Source organism: Balaenoptera acutorostrata, chromosome 12, assembly GCF_949987535.1.
Source record: "Balaenoptera acutorostrata chromosome 12, mBalAcu1.1, whole genome shotgun sequence".
NCBI lineage: Eukaryota > Metazoa > Chordata > Mammalia > Artiodactyla > Balaenopteridae > Balaenoptera > Balaenoptera acutorostrata.
In genome coordinates, this window is record NC_080075.1 from 76489643 (window position 1) to 76513828 (window position 24186).

The 24186-nt window shown below is 47.8% G+C and overlaps 1 long non-coding RNA gene across 1 annotated transcript in view; it reads left to right on the top strand.

Moving 5' to 3' along the window:
- LOC130709419 (uncharacterized) overlaps nt 1–22096 on the top strand; it is a 313571-nt gene extending 291475 nt beyond the window's left edge. The window contains exon 4 of the long non-coding RNA XR_009009969.1: nt 21526–22096. This is a non-coding gene — a long non-coding RNA (uncharacterized LOC130709419). The remainder of the gene's footprint in view (nt 1–21525) is intronic.
- Nucleotides 22097–24186: the final 2090 nt, after the last annotated feature.

Sequence of the window (24186 nt, forward strand, 5' to 3'; positions counted from 1 at the left end):
GTAGCAGCAGGCTGAAGGGGCTCTTTGGGGAGTAGCATACCTCCACAGGCAGACCAGTCTATGATGTTTTAGCATATCCCACTTAAGGCTTGTGCTGTGACAGCAGGTAAATCACTTGGCACTTCTGTGCCTGTGCTTCTTGTCTGTGTTCGTTTGTGCCCTGACCTTCACAGCGACAAGCTTTCTTTCTATCCCTCTGCTTCCTGCCCCAGATCCAGCCCCAGTCTGAGACTGGCTCTGAGGCTTCCTGTATGCAGTAGGCCCTGAGTTTCGGGGAGAAGCCCAGATGAACCCGAGAGAGATGCCAAGAACCTAAGGGGGCGTTGATCCTTGACCCTTCCACCACCTTCCTAGGGCCTGCCTTAGGCTTCTTTCTTCTTCCAGGAGAAGCCTCGTAGAGTCTGGTACCTGCCTTCACCTCCTTACAGAGGATGCTGTGGGCTTAGGAACCCAATCTCTGGAAGCTTTAGATCCTGACAACTGTAGATCCTTCTGCCTTCCTCGTGGATGTGTCTGTTGAGCACTCAAATCTCTGTGGATCTTTCCCACATCTGGCCAGAACCACTTCCCTCTTTTTGTACACTTACAGAGGAGAACATGCTTCCACTCCAGGGGACCTCAGGCCAGCATCTGTGGGGACCAGAGACAGTTCTGAGTTTGAATATAGTCCCAAGCTGTGTGACCTTGGGCAGATTACTTAATTTCTCTGAGCTTCAGGTCCCTTATTTGCATGAGGGGGTTAATAATGCCAAACTCAAAAGATTATTGCAAGGACTAAATGAGTCAGTGTTTGCCAAGTGCTTACCGTGTCGGACACATAATGCCAGTGCAAACAATATCAGCTATCATTATTAGCGAAGTTTCTCTAAATGCGCATTAGTTTCTCTAAACACGCACTCAAAGCTGTGGCCAGCTATGTGCCCTGTTAACTGTAGGCTCTGAGGATAAAATTGTGAGTGAAACTGACACATCCTTACCTGCAAGGAGCTTACTGTTCAGTCGATGAGACTGGCAATGAAACGGACAATGAAAATGAGAAGTAATATGGGTGGTGGAGGGGTGGTTATCACCAATCATAATATGAGCATATAGGAGGGGCCTCTAATACAGTCTAAGATCTGGTACCAACCCTCCCCAGGCTGAGCAGAGCTGCTAGAAGCTGACCAGGACAGGAAAGGCTAAGGAGTAAAGGCAGTGTTGGAAGCCTTCTGTTTATAGATAAGCAATCATTTGTAAAATCTCCAACCGTGGGCTTCCCTGGTGGCACAGTGGTTAAGAATCCGCCTGCCAATGCAGGGGACACGGGTTCGAGCCCTGGTCCGGGAAGATCCCACATGCTGCAGAGCAACTAAGCCCTTGTGCCACAACTACTGAGCCTGCGCTCTAGAGCCCGCGAGCCACAACTACTGAGCCCGCGTGCCCAGATCCTGTGTTCCACAACAAGAGAAGCCACCACAATGAGAAGCCTGCACACTACAAGGAAGAGTAACCCCTGCTCGCCGCAACTAGAGAGAAAGCCCACGTGCAGCAACAAAGACCCAATGCAGCCAAAAATAAATAAAAATAAAATAACTTTATTAAAAAAAAAAAATCTCCAACCCTCTTCAACTCTGGCCAACCCCAGCAAGGAAAATCCTTCCACTCCCACGATGTCACTTTGTCCTTTAAAAATGGTACATGATCAACCTGATTTCTCTTGGCGATTGTTTATAATATCAATACTTGCCCTATATCTTTCTTCCCTGTTGGAATGGGCGCCCCCTACAGGCAGGGCTCAGGGCTGTCAGTTACATCCATAGCACTCAGCACAGGGTGTGATACTTTTTCATGCTCAGTGATATTAATAAATTAAGTGAGATGGAGCAGACACTGAGATTTGCCGCACCCTGCCTTTCAGAAATGCCCGAGGGCTCTGTGTATCTCACTCCTTTTCCCTCCTTCCCACAAGCTGGCTCACAGTGGGGAGGCTCTGGGCCCTTCCCACCACCAGCGTTGGAGCTTGAGCTGGGAGCTGTATTCATCACAGCACAGTAGCAGCCAGCACTGCACTCCCAAAGCTGGTTTTGGCCCCCTTGCTCTGGCAGTGGGCTCCTCGCTGCTCAAGGCTGCCTGTACTTCGTATCTGATCATCGATGCTGCCATTATCTTTGGAGGAAATGCTGCCCAGTGGTATCACACACTGAATCGACTAAAAGCAGAACTTTGAACTCATCGGTTTGGAGAGGTCTCCGCAGAGTGGAGACCTTTAATGCAGTCCCGATGCCTGCCGGAAACTCCCTCTGCAGCTCAGAAGCAGCTCCGTTGCAGGGCCAGAATATCCCACATTCTTACAGATTGGCTGGGGCAGGAGCCATACGATGTATTTATCTACAATGAGGTCACCTTCTTCAACCTACCCCCACCTCAACTTTTGTTTTTAGCTCACTTCAAACAGAAAGACCTCCAGATTTTCTCTGCTTTTTCTGTTTTTGTTTTGACTTTGTTTTTTAATCCAGTGCTTACTATCGTTGTTCTTTCTTTGTAGAGAAAACCCCCAGCAGATGGATATTTGTATCCATTTCAATCTTCCCAGCCCTCCCCTAGGTGGGAGGTGAAGGTATGTGAGCTGGTCTCTTAACTCAGAAATGAGACTAGGAAAAGGAGGAGTTCAGGAGGTGTGTGATCAAAGGCTGGGCTTATGCTATGGACACCTGGGGATTCAGGAGGCCTAAGGGAGACACGTGTGGCCTAGAAAGGCCAGGGAAGACTCCATCAAGGAAGTGAGACTGAAGTTGGGTCTGGAGGAGGAAGGAAGGATTTGAAGAGGGCTGGGATGGGGGTACTTTTCAATGGGAAGGGGAGAGGCCGCTTGATAAAGCACAGAGCTGATGATGAGCGTGTAAGCTCAAGGAGAAGGAACAGGCACTGTCAGAGGTATAGGCGGGCAGACTGGCTAAGTGCGACTGTCAGAGAGCAGAGTATGTATGCCAAGTATGATGGTAAATTTAGGTGTCGTCCTGGCTAAGCTATGGTGCCCAATTGTTTGGTCAAACACCGGTGTAGATGTTGCTGTGAAGGTGTTTTTAGATGTGATAAGCATTTAAATCAGTAGGCTCTGAGTAAAGCACATTACTGTCCATAATGTGGGTGGGCCTCACTTAATCAGTTAAGGCCTTAAGCTCAAAGACCAAGGTTTTCAGAAGAAGGGATTCTCCTCAAGACTGTCACATTGACAGCCTGCCTGTGTTCCCAGCCTGCTGCCCTGCAGAATTCAAGACTGAAGCATCCACTCTTAATTATCAGCCTACTAGCCTGCCTTATGGATTTCAGACTGGCCAACCCTCACAATCCCATGAACCAATTCCTTAAAATAAATCTCTCCATATACCTACTTAGATCCTTTTATTTCTCTGGAGCACCCTGGCTACCACCCTGAGCAGAGCTGGGGCTTTGCTGAATGATCATGGTCCGAGGGCAGCTTTTGAGAGCCAGGCTCCCTTTGCAGGGTATTAGAGGACTAGACATTGAGTCAAATTCTGCAGTCAAGTCCCATGCCCATGAGACTGCCCAGAGGGCTGCATGCAAAGGGAATCCCAGGGACTCTTTATTTTATTTATTTATTTATAAAATAAATTTATTTATTTATTTATTTATTTTTGGCTGTGTTGGGTCTTCGTTGCTGCGCACAGGCTTTCTCTAATTGTGGCGAATGGGGGCTACTCTTTGTTGCAGTGCATGGGCTTCTCATTGTGGTGACTTCTCTTGTCGTGGAGCATGGGCTCTAGGCACGCGGGCTTCAGTAGTTGCAGCACACGGGCTCAGTAGTCGTGGCTCGCGGGCTCTAGAGCACAGACTCAGTAGTTGTGGCACACAGGATATTTCCGGACCAGGACTTGAACCCATGTCCCCAGCATTGGCAGGCATATTCTCAACCACTGCGCCACCAGGGAAACCCCCACAGGGACTTTTTAAATTGGACCCTCCATGCAGAAGCGTGACTAGACTGTTGGGTGGAGCCTGGCTCACTCCCAATTTTTTCACTTCTTGCGTGGAGTTGGTTTTAATTGACAAGAAGTCCCTCTAACCAGTGGACATTTTCTTGTTAAACCCGATGCTCTTGCATTCTCTTATGCAGCAAAAAGATTGCTTTTTTTGGCAAGGACGCCTTGGATTTTTCTGAACTAGTTGTGTGAGAAACATCCCTCCTGCAGGCCACTGTGCAAGTGAGTCCCCGCAGAAACGTGCCCGAGCCGTCAGGTGTGGGGAGAAATATCTTTAGTAAGAGTAGGTCATGGAATGAGACTTCCCCACTTCAGCATGTGAGGGCAGAGGGGGTTTCCACAAGACAGTTCTTAAGAATCACTGTAAAAATGCATGACTCCATCTGTCTCCTCTCTCTTCTTTGGCTTCAGATGACCTGAGCCATTAAAATATTCCCCAGCGAGAGACCCTAGGCACCAGAAGAAGTGATGAACAGATTTTCAATTTGGCCCCAATTTGCATGAATTTTTTTTGGCAGTTGAAATCACTGTCTAAACTAGAGGCTGGAGATGGGTAGTGGGTCTCCCCCATAAGAGGCAGATTCTTGATTGGTCTGGAGAGACTGCTGGTGCTCTGGGCGCAGGGCTCTAACCTCAGCTTCTGGAGAGAAGGCAGAGGTGGCAAAGGGGGAGGTGGAGAGGAAATGGATGATCCGAGCAGTCAGGGGGCCAGGGAAGGACTCGGCATCTCCCCTTCCCGGGAGCCAGCTCCACCAGGTCTACCCCCAGAGCGGCTGCCCAGTAACTTCCAAAGGGTGTCCTCCAGGGGGCATCTCCTCTTCCGTGGGGTGGACTGATTTCTTCTGATGAAGGGCTGCCTTATGATTTCTCACGATTACAGGATATTGGGGACCTCAGACAGAGCCTGGGGACTCTGCTGCCCTGGGAACTGGAATGTGGCCCTTCAGGGTGAGCTGCACAATTTCTGTTGAGGAGGAGTTCAGAGGAGGCCAGAGGATGTGTGTTGAGGCTCCACGTGTTGATGATTTGGGATGTCTTGAGTGGTGGTGGTGGTGGTGATGTGGGCAATGGTGCTTTGGAGGAATCATAATAATGATAATAATAAAAATAACAGCAAATAATAATAGCAGACATTTATTGAGTGCTTATTCTGTCCCAGGCACTGACCTAAGACTTTATTCATAATTAGACATTTAATTGCCATAGCAACCCCATGAAGTGCTCTCGTTAGTCCCACTTTCAGATGGGGAGAGATGTTAAGAAACTGCGCAGCTACTTAGCCAGTGGGTGGTGGTACCGCCAGCTTGGGACCCCGGCGGTCTGGTTTAGAGCATCCCTGCTCATGCTAACATTCTCCCTAAGCTGCCTCTTGGCCTTTATACTGTGTCCTTTTCTCCAGCCTAAAGTGAAGGCCAGGCCCCCCTAGCAGTCCTTTATATGCCAGCATGGACCTCCCAGGAGGCTGCTGCAGCCCCGTGTCAAGGACCTTCCAACTCAGAAGGGTGTTTCTCTGGAGCCTTATTCAAACCTTTCATCCTGCCCAAACCCCCTCCAGCCTCCCTCCTCTTGCCAAGTCAGATCCTGCCTCCTGCCCTTGGAGGGCTCAGCTCTGTCGCCCCCAAACCCCCCCAGAGACGGTGTGGGGAGGGCTACCTCCTCCTAGGACAATGCTCTTTGGGAAAAATTTCAGTTTGATCTGGCGAGGACACTGGCTTCACAGTAGAAATAGCAATATAACCCTCAAGTCTAGACGAAAAAATATTCTAGTCCCATAGGTGGGCGGGATGTCCACGTCCCCTGGGAGGACCTGGATGGAAAGCCCAGTTCAGAGTGCCCATCTCGACTCTTCCCTGCAGCCTTGTGAGGGCAAACCCACCCCTGGGGCCTGGGCCTTGCTTGAAGTCCCTACGACGGGGCAGAGAAAGAAAGGGCCAACAACTCTGGTCTGGGCGAGAAGAAAGAACAGTGGGGAGAGGATGGGGAGAGTGGTGCGGGTCAGGGCCAGGGCAGGAAACTAGCCGGGGGCCTCTGCTGTGTACCTGGGGAAGCAGGGCTTCCACATGGAGCTGTGGCCTTGCTCAGTGAGTGTAGGACCCACCCCACAGAGGCCTGTCATTAAAGTGGTGTTGACCAGAGAGAATTAAAGTATAAAAATGATAAGACCAGCTCCTAATTAGAGCCCGCTGGGCTCCAGGCAGGGCCTGCGGGCAGTTTTCGGGAAAGGTCTGCAGGATCTCAGCACGTGGGCTGCAGGCACCGCTCAGCCCTGTCATCTTACACGTGGGAAAGCTGAGGTTGTGGACAGGAAAGTTGCTCCTGCCGGGTCTCAGGGGACCTGAGCCCCAAGCCAGGGGTCCTTCCACCTCAGCTCAGGCTTCTCTGAGGGTTTCACACGGAAAGAATCTACCTACACGGGGATGCTGTGTGGCTGGGGCTTATGATAGCATTCAGTCGTTCACTCGGTCATTCATTTGTTCAACAAATATTTATAGAGTGCCTTCCACGGGCCAGAGACTGTTTTGGACACAGGATAGAGCTGAGAACAAAACCAGAAAAACAATCCTCCCCTCATAGAGTTATTATTCGTAGAATTTTTTTGGGGGGGGGGAGACATAAACACACATTAAATAAATATCGTGTCAGAACGTGGTAAGAACAGTGGAGAAAAATGTGGAAAGGAGGGTGCAGGGTGCCCTCCGTGGGCTGTCTCTGGCCAGAGAGCGGCAGGAGGCCTTGGACAGTAGTAAGGGCCGTAGCCGGGGTCCCACCTCAGCAACACCCCTCACAGCAGCATCCCCACCGCCCCCCTGTGAAGCGGGAGGAGGATGGAGCTGGGGACCGTAATTCACAAGACCACTGAGAGGTGCCCAAGAGGAGGGTCCCAGGGGCCAGGACTGTGCTGGGGCGTGAGCCGGCGAGGTCAGGGCGAGCGTCCAGACAGACGGAGGGCCGGGCTGAGCATTGAGGACGTGGCCTTGGGGGAAATTAGGAAGGGCAGAAGGAAGGCCGAAGTAGACTGTCCTGGCTGGCTGGGGAGAAGCACGTGGGAGAGGAGGAAGAAAGGGATGAGACTGGGGGTGAAGTGGAGAAGCAGTCTTGGGAGGCGATGAAGAACGGATTAAGCAGGCTTTACCTCTTGGGCATGGAGAGCTCCTTGTGGTTTACAGCTGGGGGAGGACATCAGGAAGGAGTCACTTTATAAAGGTCCCTCTGGCAGGTGCAGGAGAGTTGTGCTGGAACAAGAAGTCATCGGCGATCTAGGGCAGTGACTGTGGGATGCAGAGAGGGGAGGGACGCAGAGAGGCAGGAAGGACCACAGGACTTGATGCCTAAACTCCAACTTCCTCAATCCGATGCTGTCTTGGCAGAACCCGCAGGCTCTTTTTTCACTGCTCTGCGCATGTGGCGACTTTCCAGGATGGGGAGAGGAGACCTGAGTGCCCGGGGAATTTCTCCAGATGTTGAATCTCATGCTCTGACTGCCATACCCTTCCCAGTCTCTGCTTCTATCTCTGCCTCCCTGAGTCTGGCTTGGACTTGGCCAGCCCAGATCAGGCAGACCTTGGGGGACACTCGGCAGGAACATCTGGGGTCAGTCCAGGGCTAGAGGAGATGCATACGATCTATTCCTGGAAAACCAGCAAGGAAAGGGGTTTGGGGGCCCTTCATGTGCTGAGTCTAGGTACAGTGCAGCAAAGAAGCCGTGGGGCAGGTCCGGGTGTTTGCCGATCAACGGGCACAGCTTGGGGAGTTTGGGGCACCGGGGACCACCCTGAGGATCTGACTGGTCTGGGTCCCTTGGCTTGTTGCAGCCTGGCAGGGGCCCTTAAAACTTGGGGGTGGACAAGACCTGACCCAGTGCTCAGTGTTTCTGTCACAGGAGTCACCGCCTCAAGCTTGGGCCCGGCACTGGGTCTGGGAGGGGAATCTTGCTCTGGTTCCAAACTCACTAAATGCCCCTGGTGGAATCCAGACATGTATTCCCAAATCCACCTCTGAGCAGACCTGGGTTGGCTGTGACGGGGACTCTGGGGACAGCCAGGGTGCTAAAGGAACATCCCATGCCTGCCAGAGCCATGGCTGCTGTTTGAGGGGTAGCTGCTGAGGCCTCTGGACTAAGCTTGGCTGGGAAGGCACGAAGAGGGAACCTAGGCTCATGTGACAGGGAGAGTAGCCAGGTGGGGACACCAGATGAGAAACTGGAGACTCAAGATGAGAAGGACCCCCATTTAGTGCAGCACAGGGGCTAGAATCCTGCCCGCACTCTCCTAGCCCATGGCCTCCTCCTTGACTCCCTGGGGTCTTGAGTGAACTGCAAGCTCGCAGAGGCGGGCACGGGGCCGCTGAGTCTGAGGGCCAGCGACCTGAGGCTGGGGCTCTGCACTGACTCAGCCAGGCGGCTTTGCTGGGCCATGGTTGGCTTCCCCGCCCTCTCTGTGCAGACTGAGGTGGGTGTGTACTTTGTACTTAATTACAGTGCTCATAACCAGAGAGGAGCTGCTGGGAAGCACATGTCATTTTGTTTGGGGATAATACACACGAAGGCTGGAAAATACCTATTAGATCATCCCGTACTGCCTCTGCCACAGCTGGCATGATTGGTATCAGATCACTCGTGCTTTCTCCTGCCTGTGACTCAGGCGGGGGCTGGGGGCTGGGCTGGGCCTCCTGAAGGCTGGCAGCCCCACAGCTTTCTCTTGAGCTCTGCTCTCATTTTCCTTGTCTGCCTACTCGGTTTTTCATCCATGGATCTGGTTCTGCCAGCCTTGCTCTCTCGTGTCCTCCCAGTGAGCAATGATTCCTCCAGCCCCTGTTTATGGCGACCCCACTCTGTGGCAGGCCCACCCCTGCTCAGTTCTGGGGGTTCAGACAATGATATGCATCCACTATTCACAGTTAAGAGCAACGTGAGACCTGCCCACGGATAATTCTTTTTTTAAAAATTTTTATTGGAGTAGAGTTGATTGACAACGTTGTGTTAGTTTCAGGTGTACAGCAATGTGAATCAGTTATACATATACATCTATCCACTCTTTTTTTAGATTCTATTCCCATATAGGCCATTACAGAGTATTGAGTAGAGTTCCCTGTGCTATACAGTAGGTTCTTATTAGTTATCTATCTTATATATAGTAGTGTGTGTATGTCAATCTCAATCTTCCAATTTATCCCTCCCCACCCCCTTATCCCCTAGTAACCATACGTTTGTTTTCTACATCTGTGACTCTACTTCTGTGTTTTGTTTTTTGCTTTAAGATTCTTTTCCCAGGTAGGTCGTTACAGAGTATTGAGTAGAGTTCCCTGTGCTATACAGTAGGTTCTTATTAGTTATCTATCTTATATATAGTAGTGTGTGTATGTCAATCTCAATCTTCCAATTTATCCCTCCCCACCCCCTTATCCCCTAGTAACCATACGTTTGTTTTGTACATCTGTGACTCTACTTCTGTGTTTTGTTTTTTGCTTTAAGATTCTTTTCCCAGGTAGGTCATTACAGAGTATTGAGTAGAGTTCCCTGTGCTCTACAGCAGGTTCTTATTAGTTATCTATCTTATATATAGTAGTGTGTGTATGTCAATCTCAATCTTCCAATTTATCCCTCCCCACCCCCTTATCCCCTAGTAACCATACGTTTGTTTTCTACATCTGTGACTCTACTTCTGTGTTTTGTTTTTTGCTTTAAGATTCTTTTCCCAGGTAGGTCATTACAGAGTATTGAGTAGAGTTCCCTGTGCTCTACAGCAGGTTCTTATTAGTTATCTATCTTATATATAGTAGTGTGTGTATGTCAATCTCAATCTTCCAATTTATCCCTCCCCACCCCCTTATCCCCTAGTAACCATACGTTTGTTTTCTACATCTGTGACTCTACTTCTGTGTTTTTTTTTTGCTTTAAGATTCTTTTCCCAGGTAGGTCGTTACAGAGTATTGAGTAGAGTTCCCTGTGCTCTACAGCAGGTTCTTATTAGTTATCTATCTTATATATAGTAGTGTGTGTATGTCAATCTCAATCTTCCAATTTATCCCTCCCCACCCCCTTATCCCCTAGTAACCATACGTTTGTTTTCTACATCTGTGACTCTACTTCTGTGTTTTGTTTTTTGCTTTAAGATTCTTTTCCCAGGTAGGTCGTTACAGAGTATTGAGTAGAGTTCCCTGTGCTATACAGTAGGTTCTTATTAGTTATCTATCTTATATATAGTAGTGTGTGTATGTCAATCTCAATCTTCCAATTTATCCCTCCCCACCCCCTTATCCCCTAGTAACCATACGTTTGTTTTCTACATCTGTGACTCTACTTCTGTGTTTTGTTTTTTGCTTTAAGATTCTTTTCCCAGGTAGGTCGTTACAGAGTATTGAGTAGAGTTCCCTGTGCTCTACAGCAGGTTCTTATTAGTTATCTATCTTATATATAGTAGTGTGTGTATGTCAATCTCAATCTTCCAATTTATCCCTCCCCACCCCCTTATCCCCTAGTAACCATACGTTTGTTTTCTACATCTGTGACTCTACTTCTGTGTTTTGTTTTTTGCTTTAAGATTCTTTTCCCAGGTAGGTCATTACAGAGTATTGAGTAGAGTTCCCTGTGCTCTACAGCAGGTTCTTATTAGTTATCTATCTTATATATAGTAGTGTGTGTATGTCAATCTCAATCTTCCAATTTATCCCTCCCCACCCCCTTATCCCCTAGTAACCATACGTTTGTTTTCTACATCTGTGACTCTACTTCTGTGTTTTGTTTTTTGCTTTAAGATTCTTTTCCCAGGTAGGTCATTACAGAGTATTGAGTAGAGTTCCCTGTGCTCTACAGCAGGTTCTTATTAGTTATCTATCTTATATATAGTAGTGTGTGTATGTCAATCTCAATCTTCCAATTTATCCCTCCCCACCCCCTTATCCCCTAGTAACCATACGTTTGTTTTCTACATCTGTGACTCTACTTCTGTGTTTTGTTTTTTGCTTTAAGATTCTTTTCCCAGGTAGGTCGTTACAGAGTATTGAGTAGAGTTCCCTGTGCTCTACAGCAGGTTCTTATTAGTTATCTATCTTATATATAGTAGTGTGTGTATGTCAATCTCAATCTTCCAATTTATCCCTCCCCACCCCCTTATCCCCTAGTAACCATACGTTTGTTTTCTACATCTGTGACTCTACTTCTGTGTTTTGTTTTTTGCTTTAAGATTCTTTTCCCAGGTAGGTGGTTACAGAGTATTGAGTAGAGTTCCCTGTGCTATACAGTAGGTTCTTATTAGTTATCTATCTTATATATAGTAGTGTGTGTATGTCAATCTCAATCTTCCAATTTATCCCTCCCCACCCCCTTATCCCCTAGTAACCATACGTTTGTTTTCTACATCTGTGACTCTACTTCTGTGTTTTGTTTTTTGCTTTAAGATTCTTTTCCCAGGTAGGTCGTTACAGAGTATTGAGTAGAGTTCCCTGTGCTATACAGTAGGTTCTTATTAGTTATCTATCTTATATATAGTAGTGTGTGTATGTCAATCTCAATCTTCCAATTTATCCCTCCCCACCCCCTTATCCCCTAGTAACCATACGTTTGTTTTCTACATCTGTGACTCTACTTCTGTGTTTTGTTTTTTGCTTTAAGATTCTTTTCCCAGGTAGGTCGTTACAGAGTATTGAGTAGAGTTCCCTGTGCTCTACAGCAGGTTCTAATTTATGGCTAAATGTGGGCACACCATGCAAGAAGGACTCCTGTAGGTTAGGGAAGGGAGAGGTCACTCTGGGCTCTGCTCGTTGGGATGCTTCATGGAGGAGACGGCCTTTGAGCTGGGAGAGAGCTCACCAGGTGGAGAAAAAGAAGGCACCACACTGGAAAGCTGTAGCCCCCTTCTCATCCTACTGCTTAATATCCTTTGTCTTCCCCACATCTTCTTGGTCATAGATTGACTCCCTCTAAATCTGGCCTCTGCCACCTCAATCCTTTATGTCTCTCTCTTCTCCTCCCACCTCTGGCCCGTTTTAGACGCAGCGGGCAGGCCAGTCAAGGCTGAGGCAGTTGTGGGAATCTGGTGACCAGAGAGCGAAGGCTGCAGCTGCCACCCATCTTCAGCTTCCTCATCTGCAAAATGGGGGGTGAGGGCTAATCCCTATGAACCTTTCCGGTCTGATGTTCTAGGAATTTCTAAAGCAGGGAGCCACTTGGCAGAACCAGGGTCCAGAGGTGGCGGCTTCATGTCTGTTTCTTCCTCTGCCTGACTTCAGCCACCACCACTAGCCTGGCAGCTCCCAGATCTGCATTTTCAGCACAGATTCCCCGCCTGAGCGACGGAAACACATCTCCCGCTGCTCCCTGCCTGTGTCTCCAGAGATGCCTTAAAATCAGCATGTCCAAAGGGGAAATCGCTATATTTTACACGCCTCTGATTCACCCTGCTGCCAGGATACGTGTGCACAACACATTCACACACTCATGCCCTTCTGATCACGTTACTTTCTTAAAACCACTCCACCAGGGCTTCCCTGGTGGCGCAGTGGTTGAGAGTCTGCCTGCCAGTGCAGGGGACGCGGGTTCGAGCCCTGGTCTGGGAGGATCCCACATGCCGCGGAGCAGCTGGGCCCGTGAGCCACAATTGCTGAGCCTGCGCGTCTGGAGCCTGTGCTCTGCAACGGGAGGGGCCGCGATGGTGAGAGGCCTGCGCACCGCGATGAGGAGTGGCCCCCGCTTGCCGCGACTAGAGAAAGCCCTCGCACAGAAACGAAGACCCAACACAGCCATAAATAAATAAATAAAATTTAAAAAAAAAAAAAAAAAAACCACTCCACCAGGATAAAGTCCCTGGAGAGCTAGGTGCAGTGGGGCAAAGGTCTTTTGTGACCTTACCGCAGGCGCATCTGTCAAGACTCCACGCCTCCCCAGACACTGGACCCCAGCCAACCCTGACTGCTGAGCACACCTTGAGATTTCACATTTCTGCCTCTTTGCGTGTGTTCTTTCTCTGGTACAGAGCATTGCTCTCATGCCATGTTTTCTTCCTATTCATTCGTTCAAACCCAACTTGCCTATCACCTCTGCGATGAAGCCTTCCCAGACATCACTTGTCCCAGTTAATGAATCATTGCCACTCCCTCTTTTCTATCCTTGACCTTGTGAATACAGCTTTTGTAGCACTTATCACTGAGTTATTATCAGTTTACTGTGGTAAACAGTGGGCACCCCAACTCCCATTCATCTTTGGACTCCAGATTTTTCTAGCACGATGCCCAGCACTTATTAAGCGCTAAGGATTTTGTTCTTTAAAGAGAACTGAGTCCTAATGACTGCCCTATGGTACTCATAGCTCCTTGACAGCAAAGCTATGCTTAAAGTCAGGAGAACATTTCCAGAGGGCTCTGCAGTGGGGAGCAGCAGTAAGAGTCTGTGTTTTTAGCTCAATGCCTGCCCTGAGTTAGATGTTAGGTGTTTTCTCTTTCTCAGGCTACAGTGAGCCCTTGAGCTGACCCAGAAGTTCTGAGCATTTATCACCTAGTATTGATGACCACATATTCTGCCTTCCCTCCTTATGCCTAGAGATGAAGGAAGAAATACAAGCTCATGTTACAAAGAGTATTTCTCTGGTTTATCAGCTCTCCCTCTCTCAGCTGGCGCTCAGAATGATTTCTTAGTTCTCAGCTTTTCTTCCTCTGATCAAAGTGCCCGAGGCGGTGAGCGCCAGGAGGGGAGCGCAAGCATTTCTGGCTCAGTCTCACGCTCCCCTCTTCTGTGCTGTTTGAAGAACCTGTAGCCCAAGAGTTCTCCAATCAGGTGGGTGTGGCCTGGCTGCAGAAGGGTCTCCAAGGGCTTGGCGGGGAGCCCGGATGCCCTGGGATATCTGTGGGGTGGGGTGGGGCAGCTGCCCTACCTCCCCCTGGAGGAGATCAAAGCTGCTTGTGCCCTTCCTTGTCCTCCCTTTCCCATTCTGTTCTCTCAATCGCTCTTTTCTCTCCAATGAATTCAATGCAGAAAATCCATGAGCAGGATTTCTCTCTTCAAAGGATCAAATAACATTTTTTTTTACCCCCTTTTTAATTTTTTTCCCAAACTGCAAAAGGAAAACATGCAAACAGACTTAGAGTTAAAGGTGAGAGAAAGAAAGAAAAGTTGCAGCAAAGTAATTTCAACTTGAGAAGTAGAGTGGTTGAAACCCAGAAAAAATGTGCGCTCAGGAATATGGTCCGCTCCTACAAATTAACCCAGAGCACTTGTGTAATTAGTGCGAGGGGTAGGGAACTGAGCAGCTCACAATATCTCTCACCCAGTTTGGAATTACATTCACAAAAGAATTTCCTCTTCCTTTCTTGTGAGAGTTGAGAGAGTTGCCCTGTTGGTCTGATATCAGCAGGTGCCTCATGGCTGGAGACACATTTTGGGCTGGGTTTTGCCCCTGAGGAGGTGGTCTTGCGGCTGTACCCTCCTGACTTTCACCTCTGCACATGGCATAACTGGGCCTTCACAGAGTGGGGGTGGAGGCCACTCAGCTCCTCTCCCAGAGAAACGGACCCTGAGGAGCCCCAGATACCAGCTCTCCTGGCCTCTCAGTGCTTCCCACTACCCCCTTTCTGCCCCTGTGCTTCATCTAAACTCTAAGTTTCCTGCTTTTTTAAAAAAAATGTTGGGGTATAGTTGATTTACAATGTTGTGTGAGTTTCAGGTGTACAGCAAAGTGAATCTGTTACACATATACGAATATCTACTCTTTTTTAGATTCTCATACTGAGTGAAGTAAGTCAGACAGAGAAAGACAAATATCATATGGTATCACTTATATGTGGAATCTAAAAAAAGGCTACAAATGAACTTATCTACAAAACAGAAATAGAGTCACAGATGTAGAAAATAAACTTATGGTTACCAGGGGGTAAGGGGGGGGAAGGATAAATTGGAAGATTGGGATTGACATATACACACAGGGAACTCTACTCAGTACTCTGTAATGGCCTATATGGGAAAAGAATCTAAAAAATGAGTTTCTTGCTTTTGACATGAATGTGGATATTTATCACCTCTTGAGGAACTAAGAGAATTCAGGTCTGTATAGTGCTTGGAGAGCTATTGTTGAAGACTCTGTGGCTGGTGTTGTCACAGGAATCTTTGTGGTGGGGGCATGCTTCATGGGGGTCATGGGAGGGTGGCTAACCATCCTTTCCCTTTTTTCCATAAACTCTTTTGGCATCTAGTGAGGCCAATGGACTTGCTATGGACTGAATGTTTGTGTCTCCCAAATTCATATGCTGAAGCCCTAACCCTCAATGTAATGGTATTTGCAGGTGGGCTTTGGGGAGGTAATTAGATCATGAGGGTGGAGCCCTCACAAATGGGATTAGTGCCCTAAAAAGAAGAGATGTGAGACAGATGATCTCCCTCTACCATGTGAGGGTACAACAGGAAGGTAGCTATCTGCATGAGTTTCTTCACCAGACACTGACTTGATCTTGAACTTCCGGACTCCAGAACTGTGAGAAATCAATGTTTGTTGTTTAAGCCATTTGGTCAGTGGTATTTTGTTATAGTAGCCCAGACTAAGACAGGACTCATTCTCAGAATGTTTTTAAATGCACAAAATAAAATATATAGGATTACAAAGGAAACTAATTATATTGAAATACAGTTATCAAAATATAAATAAAACATGTGTGGTACAGTCATATATGTGCTTCTTTATTAACTCATCAAAAAGCAAGATCTACTTATGGGTTGAATAACTGACATATGTCTGAAATAAATAGTATTTTGAGAAATCTGCAACAATCATAACATACTAAAATATCTGATTTCTACTGTTGACAAATCATAACATTGCTAAAACTACTGTGGTTTATTGCTCACATTCGTAATTGAGCGAAATGCTATAGTTCAGTTAGAGGTTAGTGAAAATAAAGATAGACATTTTCCCCGTCTAACTTCATTGACCCCCTGACTTCTGTCCATGGGCCTTTGGATGAGTTTCTGCTGATGAATAAATGGGTTTATTAGGAAGATAACTGAACCATTAGTGGCTTCTACTGAATCCTCTGCTTGTGGGGGTTCTTTGTCCCTCTCTGGAGACTGAAGGATTGATTTCTTGGAGTCAGGTGTCATTGAGGGCCATTTTTAAGAAATTGGGGGACCAAGAGGACAGAAATGACAAGAGAAATAACAGTATAATATGTGCATGATAAGAAGTACTGGGTTGTTGGCCTGTGCTGTGAGCAAAGGGGTGAGGACGTGTGCACGGCTGAGGAAGGATGTAGGAGCACATGCTTCCCAGAGGGGAAGCCTGGATGCTTAAGGGGTAAATTGACGAAAGGGAGGTGATATGGGGCCTGGCAGGGTGCAAGGCATGGAAGTTGGGGCATCTTGGCAGCTCAAGGTGGTGCCTCTCTGGGCTGCAGGGCAACTGGGAGCTCTCCCTAGCTCAGGATAAGGGACGCAGATTTGTATTGCAGGCATATTGATTTTCAGATGCACCTGATCACGTGGTTTGAGGTCCTGTTCTTCCATGTGTTCTCCGTGAGCCAGGCTTCAGCGTTATCATGTGCACTTAAAACATTTTCACCCACTGGTCATTGACTTCCTCAGCAGTTCCTCCCAGATTCTCTTAAGCAACAGATTCAGGCTTCATGAACAAACATTTGTAAACCGGTTGCTCATTTGCCATCTATTTAGTGCTGTGATAACTGAAATCATCTCTGAACAGGAAAATATTTTTATCTTTCTTAGTTGCTATTCAGAGGACCCAGGGTGGGCAATTGAACTTCTGTACTTGAGAAAGATAAGATGCTCTAGGTAATATTTAATTTTACTAAAGAAAAAATCCCAGAATGACTTTTCCCCTTAAGTTAATAGTTTTTGTCCTTGAAAACAAAGCCCACATGATACAGGTGAATAACACCTCGAAGTCTTTGTTCTCTGGGCTGAGTCTCAGAGCTGAGTGCATTAGACAGGGGGCTAAAACTTGTAGGCAGAGGTATAGAATCCCCAGTCTCTCCCTTTTAACATGAATCCCAGGCAAGTGCCCCTCCGGAACTTAGTGGTGAGAGGTTAGATGAGAATTCCTGTTCTATATTAAAAATTATTAATGTGATCATTTATTTTTTTTCTTTTGTACTAGGTCTTCAAAATTTTATACTTACAGCACATCTCAGTTCAAACTTGCCTCATTTCAAGTGTTTGTGGCCACATGTAGCGAGTAGCTACCATACTGAATAGTGCTTCTTTTCCTTTCTTTCTCTCTCTCTCTGTAATAAAATATAGTTGACATACAATATTATGTTAGTTTCAGGTGTGCTACATAATGATTTGACTTTTGCATACATTAGGTAATGATTACTACAATAAGTCTAGTAACCAACTGTCTGCATACAAAATTATTGTAATATCATTGATCACATTCCTTATGTTATTACATCCCTGTGACTTATTATATAACTGGAGGTTTGTACCTCTAAGTCCCCTTTGCCTCTTTTCTCCCACCCCATCGCCCACCTCCCTTCTGGCATCCACCTGTGTGCTCTCTGGATCTATGAGTTTGCTTTCATTTTGTTTGGTTTGCCTGTTTGTTCTGTGGGGAGTTTTTCTCTGAGACTTGCTTTTCACCGTGAGCTGTGCCGCCCCTTGGCTAATCCGCCGTGGAACTCAGAGGTGTTAGAGGTTGGTGTGTTAGAGCAATTGCTGGGTACAAAGGCGCACTGGGATGCAAAGACGCGGGAAGAAGCCCAGTGGGAGGGAGAGGCACCCATGACACCAGTCATTCTATACAAAAGAGAGCGAGCTGAGGTTACCATCTCCCGGAGTGTGTGGGAGCTCTGAGACCTGGGAAGGTGCCTTCCTGAAGGCTGCCACACACAGAGCTACACAGAGCACAGGGAAGAGATTTGCTCATCAGGAGACACCATGGGCGAAGCAGCCACGCCCATAATGTCAAGACCTTGGCAAGAAGAGAAGGGAAAAAGCCACTGTCTCCAGCTTTCTCTAGAAGCTCCTGGATCATTGCTACTCTTGTATTTGTTTGATAATCCTGTGGTTAATCTATTTGCTTGTATTCCACTGTGTTCCTCAAGTGGGCTAGATGCAGTTTACAAGAGCAGTTGGATTATGGCAAGATGACATAAAAATGACAAAAAGTGAGGCACAGGAGATGGAAGAATAGGAAAGATGAATGGAACCAGGTGTGAGGTTGGTTCAAAATACACGTCCCTTATTGTCTCACCTATTTGCTAGAGATGGGCTGTATTGATCTGAGTCTAAGCTTTTCAACAGCCAAGGCCAAGGAAAGCACAATAAGTGGCATGAGTCACAGCCCAAGAAATAACAGCCAACAGGAGTGGAGTTGGCACACACTCACACTGTGAGGCCAGGATGCGAGGACACAGGCTGAAGCCCAGCGGAAGCACACCAGTGACACCAAAATTGTGTCACAGCCTCGGAGTGATGTTCCTCCTGGATTCTTCCTTGAAAAGAAACTTCATCAGGCCCCAGCTGCTGACCTCAGCGGCACCTGGCACACATCAGTGTGAAATCCTCCTCTATCTCCCCGCCCACCGAGTGTTTCTCTTTTGTCTCTGTTTAGACCAGGGGCACAACTCCTTGCTGTTCTAGAGAAGCTATTCTGCAGAGCCCACTTGATGCTCTCCAGATACTCAGCTCTCAGATGGTCTGGCTTAATCTGCGTCAATTTAAGGGACTTAGAGCAATGCATTTCCATGGCAGGGACTACTTTGAGTTCACCAGAGCCTGTTTCCTTCCCTCCTGGGCACATGAGTACTTCCCCCAGACTCCTTTGCAGCTGGGCATGGCTTTGACACTGAGCTTGAGCAGAAGTGATGTGTGTCACTTCTGGGCTGAAATGGTTGGGAAGTAAATGCATTCTCTCCATAATCCCTTTCCCCATCCGCTGGCTTAGAGGAGAAGGCTATAAGGAAGGACTCAGAGGAAGGTGGAGACACAGGAAGGAGGAAGTCAGGCTACTGAGGGTCTGGTGGAAGATACCAGCCAGAAAACCTTCACTGGATTGTGATATGCACAAGGAACTGACTTCTATGGTGTCAAGCCACTGAGAATTCCGGATTTGTCTGTTAGAGTAACTAGCATTATTTTAACAAATACAGTTCCCCTCGGGAAATACTCTAAATAAAATTCCTCTCAGCCAAGAGGAACTGAGAGATTTGAGTGACACCAAGTTCAAGGTTACATTCCCTGACAACTGCGAAGAGTGCAAATATTCTCTGTTGCAGGGAAGTGGGTAGGTGCAAAACCTTATGTTTTAATAGTCACCCAAGGTGGGAGTAAGACTAACACACTCTTGTCAAAATTGTGTCACCTTACAAGAACTCCTGCCTGAATAGAAAGCTCTCGTGTCTCCTTTTGGAGATAACCCAGGATGCACCTGTGGGTTAGACCAAGATTCTCCTCAGAAAGTCATTTTGTGTCTGCCCTAACACATGGGAAAAACGGTAACCGAGGCCACACGGTTTCATAGAATGTAATCTGCTATAGTAATTTTAACCTGAAAAAAATGTTAAACAGCTATAACCCTCTGACTGCTGCAGCCCTTAGAAACAAAACAAAACTTGGACAGTGAACTTGGCCAAGTCCCCTTCTCACCCTAGGCTTTAGTTTCCAGGCACGACCTATGGCAACTGGATGTGATGCGCCAATACTGCAATTTATAATCTATGTGTACGAAGCCAAACAAAAACTCTCTATAGCACACACCAATAGCGTGTCGATCGTAAATACAATTCTGTTCCCGTTATCCTCACAGGATGTAAGCACTAAGCACCAGCTGTGGTGGCAGAACAAACATTTCCAGGTGCCACACCCATCATACAAGGTGAGATACTCGTAATATTTATAGACCAGGTCCTGAGGGCCAAAACCAGGAGGGAAAGGTAGCCCCTGCTTCTCCCGGAGAAGCGCTGAAGGCCTGCAGTTGTGCTTAGTGATCGCGGAGGCTGGGTGGTTATGTCCCCATCACGTTGGATGTTGAGGGAGGATCCAGGTTTGTGAGCCTTGCTGGTGTGCAGGGCGACTTTGCTCCTGACGGGAGCTCGCTGTTGAGTCATCTGCAGAGCTTGGTGATTTGCCCAGGAATGAGCTCATAAGTTCTCCAGATTCAGTGACCAGACTAGAGCAACAGCGTTGAAAGAGCCAAATGATGAGACAGAACTGGGCTTCACGGTGGGCCGGTGCTCCTGCAGATGTCCACCCAAGGGACACAACTACCCTTAATTTCCAACTTCACCCAGGCTGCCGGGGACCTGACTCCTTTGTCCCTAGAGCAGGTAAAGCCAAACTCTGGCTAAAGGGTGAAAAATTCACAATGAAGAACCCCAGATCTGATTTTTTTTTTTTTAACTCTCATTGGATGTCTTAAATCATCCTGGAATTGAGCTCTACTGTTTTTCCTCTTCCAGGGGAGAGTGTGAGCAGATGCTCCCCTACTGTAGAGGTTGGGTGGCTGAGAAAACTGGAGTCCTGGGGGCTGTGGGATCTATAGTCCAAAGTGCCTTTTATCCACACCCAGGCGGTGACCTGGGGGTGCTGTGAGAGGAGGGGCTTTGTCACTTCATGATTCACCGATTGTCCATCCTTCTCTGCTGGAGGACCTTGAAGGAGGCACACGTGTCCAGTTAGGAGGATGCTCCAGGAAGCCCCCAGGTAGTGCCTGTCAAACTTTCCATGTGCCTATGAAACACCGGGGCCTCATGATTCTGCATTTCTAACCAACCTCCAGGTGAGGCTGATGGTGCCCTGAGGACCCCACTCAGGGTAGGAGGGTCCAGGGAATTGTGCCATGTGTAGAATGATGTTTGGATAAGCAGTGCTTCTGTGCAGCTCCCCAGAGCCTGCCAAGGAGGCTGGAAGGATCTGTGATGAGAAGGGTCTGAGTGAGAAGAAAGTATCCAGGAGAATGGCTGTCCGGGGTCTGTGAAGAACACCCCCTCCTGGGCTTCCTTCCACTTCCCTTGACTTTGTGCTTTGCGTCTTTGCTCTTACAGATTTGGAGGGGCCTCATTGTACCTTACACTGGAGCTAGGCGTTTAGACCAATCTGAGGATATAAGCAAGCTGGCAGAAGGCATCTGATTGAAAGCCTGGCTCGGAGAGGTGGGGGGATGGGGAGGGCTGGAATACATCCTCAGCTTTTTGCTCGCTACCACGCATCTCAGGTCAAAGCCCAGCTCAGCCTTGTTCCCCCCGTTCTCCTGGGATGCTGTGGACGAGGGCGCCCCCACTCTTGAAGAGGCTTGGCTTCTTGCATCCTGACATGTGCATGCTTTCTGTTTTATGGGAAGAAATGTGTCTTGGCTGGAGGCCCACGTTTCGTTCCAGCACATCCTTTTTACCAAAAGAGCCGTCCCTGGAGCTGCCAACAGTGTTTACGAGAAAGCCATCCAACAATACTTTGGATCTGGGAGCGTGGCCTGACCACAGACGTGGCCTTCCCCACCCCGAGAACCATCCATCAGAAAGCCTGGCACACGGTGGAGTGTCTTTATTTTTACTCCAAAATGTAAAAAAATGTAAAGCTGGTTTCTTTCTTTCCTTTTTTTTTTTTTTCCAGCTGGGAAAACTCCTGTCAGTGGATGCAGTGTCCTTTCCAGATTCAATATTATGCAAACTGCATATCGGCAAATGGAGTAAACAAATATGTCCATGGAGCTTCCTGATGCACATAGAGATGGGGCCGCCCCAATACAGAGATGCAGACCTGCCGATTTGCACGGGAGCTGCTGAAACTGCCACCCCACCAGCTCTGCTACCACCTCTCTCCTTCAGAACAGAGTCTGAGAGCCTGGGATGATGGGCCACTCAGATGCCCAGCAGCAGGGGACCCCTGGAGTCACACAGACCTAGGGTGGCTGCAGGTCGGATGGGAGCTCTCATTGGCTGTGGGGGAGACTCACCACCTGACCAGTCCTGCGCCTGCGCTAAGCCCCACCCTCTTCAGTCCCACCCGAACTGCAAGGCTCTCACCCCCAGGCAAGGCGGAGAAGTTTACGTTTCTTTTTCTCTTCTTTGTTTTTTGAAGTTTACTTTTCAACTCTGTCTCCCCTCTCCGGCAGGCCTGGGCAGGAGGCAGTACCCCATGTGGCATCTTTTTGGCATAGAGAACTTGGCCAAGTCCCTTTCCCAGCACGGGTTTTAGTTTCCGGGCGTGCGGTGTTAACATGGCTGTGGCGGACCCCGGGCTGGCTTCGGCTCTGCAGTCCTTCAGAGTGTAGGATGCTTCTGCGAAATGCTGGGTCTCAACATGCTCCCGTGGCAATAACTCAGTGAGATTAAGTACCTTTTAAATGTTCCCGTCTAAGAAGATGAGGAAACAGATTTAAGGGGATTAGACTGTTCTATTGAAAGGTGGGCAGAGAATAAGTGGAGAAGCTAGCGTTTAGACCCGGGGCTGTCTTTTCAGAAATCCTGTACTTTCTTTTTTGCAAGATGGCATCATGCTTCCCCAAACACCCCTGCAAGAAAATATACAAACAAAACAAAGGGACAAGGAGAATCCAAAGGGTACATCTTCAAAGCCTGAAATGAAATTTTTATCCATCTCTCCTCCATGTATCACCTCCCCTGCCCTGGCTTGTTGAATGTTTTCTCCTGTAGCTTCTGTCCCCCGTCTGTGATGGGGTCGGGAAGGGAGGGGCGGGGTGGAGAAGCTGCACATCTGCCCTTTTGGGAGAGCTGTATTGCCTGACATGCTTGTTTCTTTGGACAAGTAGAAATGGGCATGTCCTCTTGCTGGTTTGTGATGAAGCAAGAGTCGCTTCTCACCATTAACAACCTCATGGAGTTTGGTGTTGCAGAAACAGTTGCTCAGGCAGACTAGGTTCAGTTGCTACCAAATATCCTTGAAGTCTCAGAATTACTGAGAACAAACTAGGTTCAGTTGCTACCAAATATCCTTGAAGTCTCAGAATTACTGAGAACAAAGATTTGCCTCCATGCTCCCTGGGTCCCTGATAAATCGGGCATGTCTGTCCTTGTTTCAGAAGGGAGATGAGTTCTGAGGTGTCAAGAGGAAATGGCCCTGTACCCAGTTTCATGTCCCGAACGGGGTCCCTGGTGCCTGGGAGGCCGTGTTGCTGAGCAGATGGCAGTGTCATGGGCGTGCTTCTGGTGGAGAAAAGACGGAGGTGAAACTGCATCTCCCTCACGATGCATACCCCCTCACGTTGGCAGCTTTCGAGAGTCTTGACCAGCTCTTCCAGGGGAGGTGCTGAGGTGAGAGGTTAGTTAGGGCACAGGAGGAACAAGCCAGGCCAGAGCTTCCTGTGTTCAGCAGTTAGACACCTTTCTGTGCAGGTTGTTGATGAATTGGTTATCTGTGATCTGATTTTTAGCACCTAGCATATATCTGATATTTCACGTAGGTTTTGATTATTGAGTTATAGAAGTTTTCAGATATCTCCTCTTTCTAGAGTTGCATCAACTCCATTCTTCCTAGTGGGAAGATGGGGAAATAAATCAACCAAAATATTCTTTGACCAATCACCGTGCCCATTCAATGTTCAGTTGCCTATGCCGATCAAATCTCCCCAGAATATCGTAATACATTTTGAGGGTTATCGTCAGGCTAGCTTTTTTGCTTCCCCCCTCTCTCGCTCTCAACCTTCTAAAATATAGCATGGGGACCCTAGTAACAGAATATGTCAATGAATGTATTTAATGTGCAGCTGCCAAAATTTGTGGTCTTTTGCACCTTTTATGTGGCCTACCATGGCAGAATATGTGGTGAATGTTCTTGTGCCTCCCACTGCTATATGTTTGCTCCTTGGAGATGGCTTTTCAATTCTGTTTCAATGCCTCTCCCATCCATGCAGCATGTGGCAGACAGATTCTGAGGTAATTGACCCTCGATGGTCCTGATCTCCTGTTTGTGTCCTGTATAATACCTTCCTCTTGAGTGTGTGTGGGGGGACCTGACTTGCTTCTAACCAATTGAATATAGCAAAAGTGATGGATGTCACTCCTATGATTACATTGCATTATATGAGACTTTGTCTTACTAGCAAATTCATTCACTGTTTTGATGAAATAAGTGGCCATTTTGGGAAAGTCCACGTGGGCCTCTCTGAATGGTGGGTGACCTCTAGGAGCTGAGGGCATCCTCCAACCATTAGCCAGCAAAATCTGGGGCCCTCAGTCCTACAGCCACAAGGAAATAAATTCTTCCAGTAACCTGAGTGAGCTTGGAGTCAGGTTCTTCCCCATTCAAGCTTCT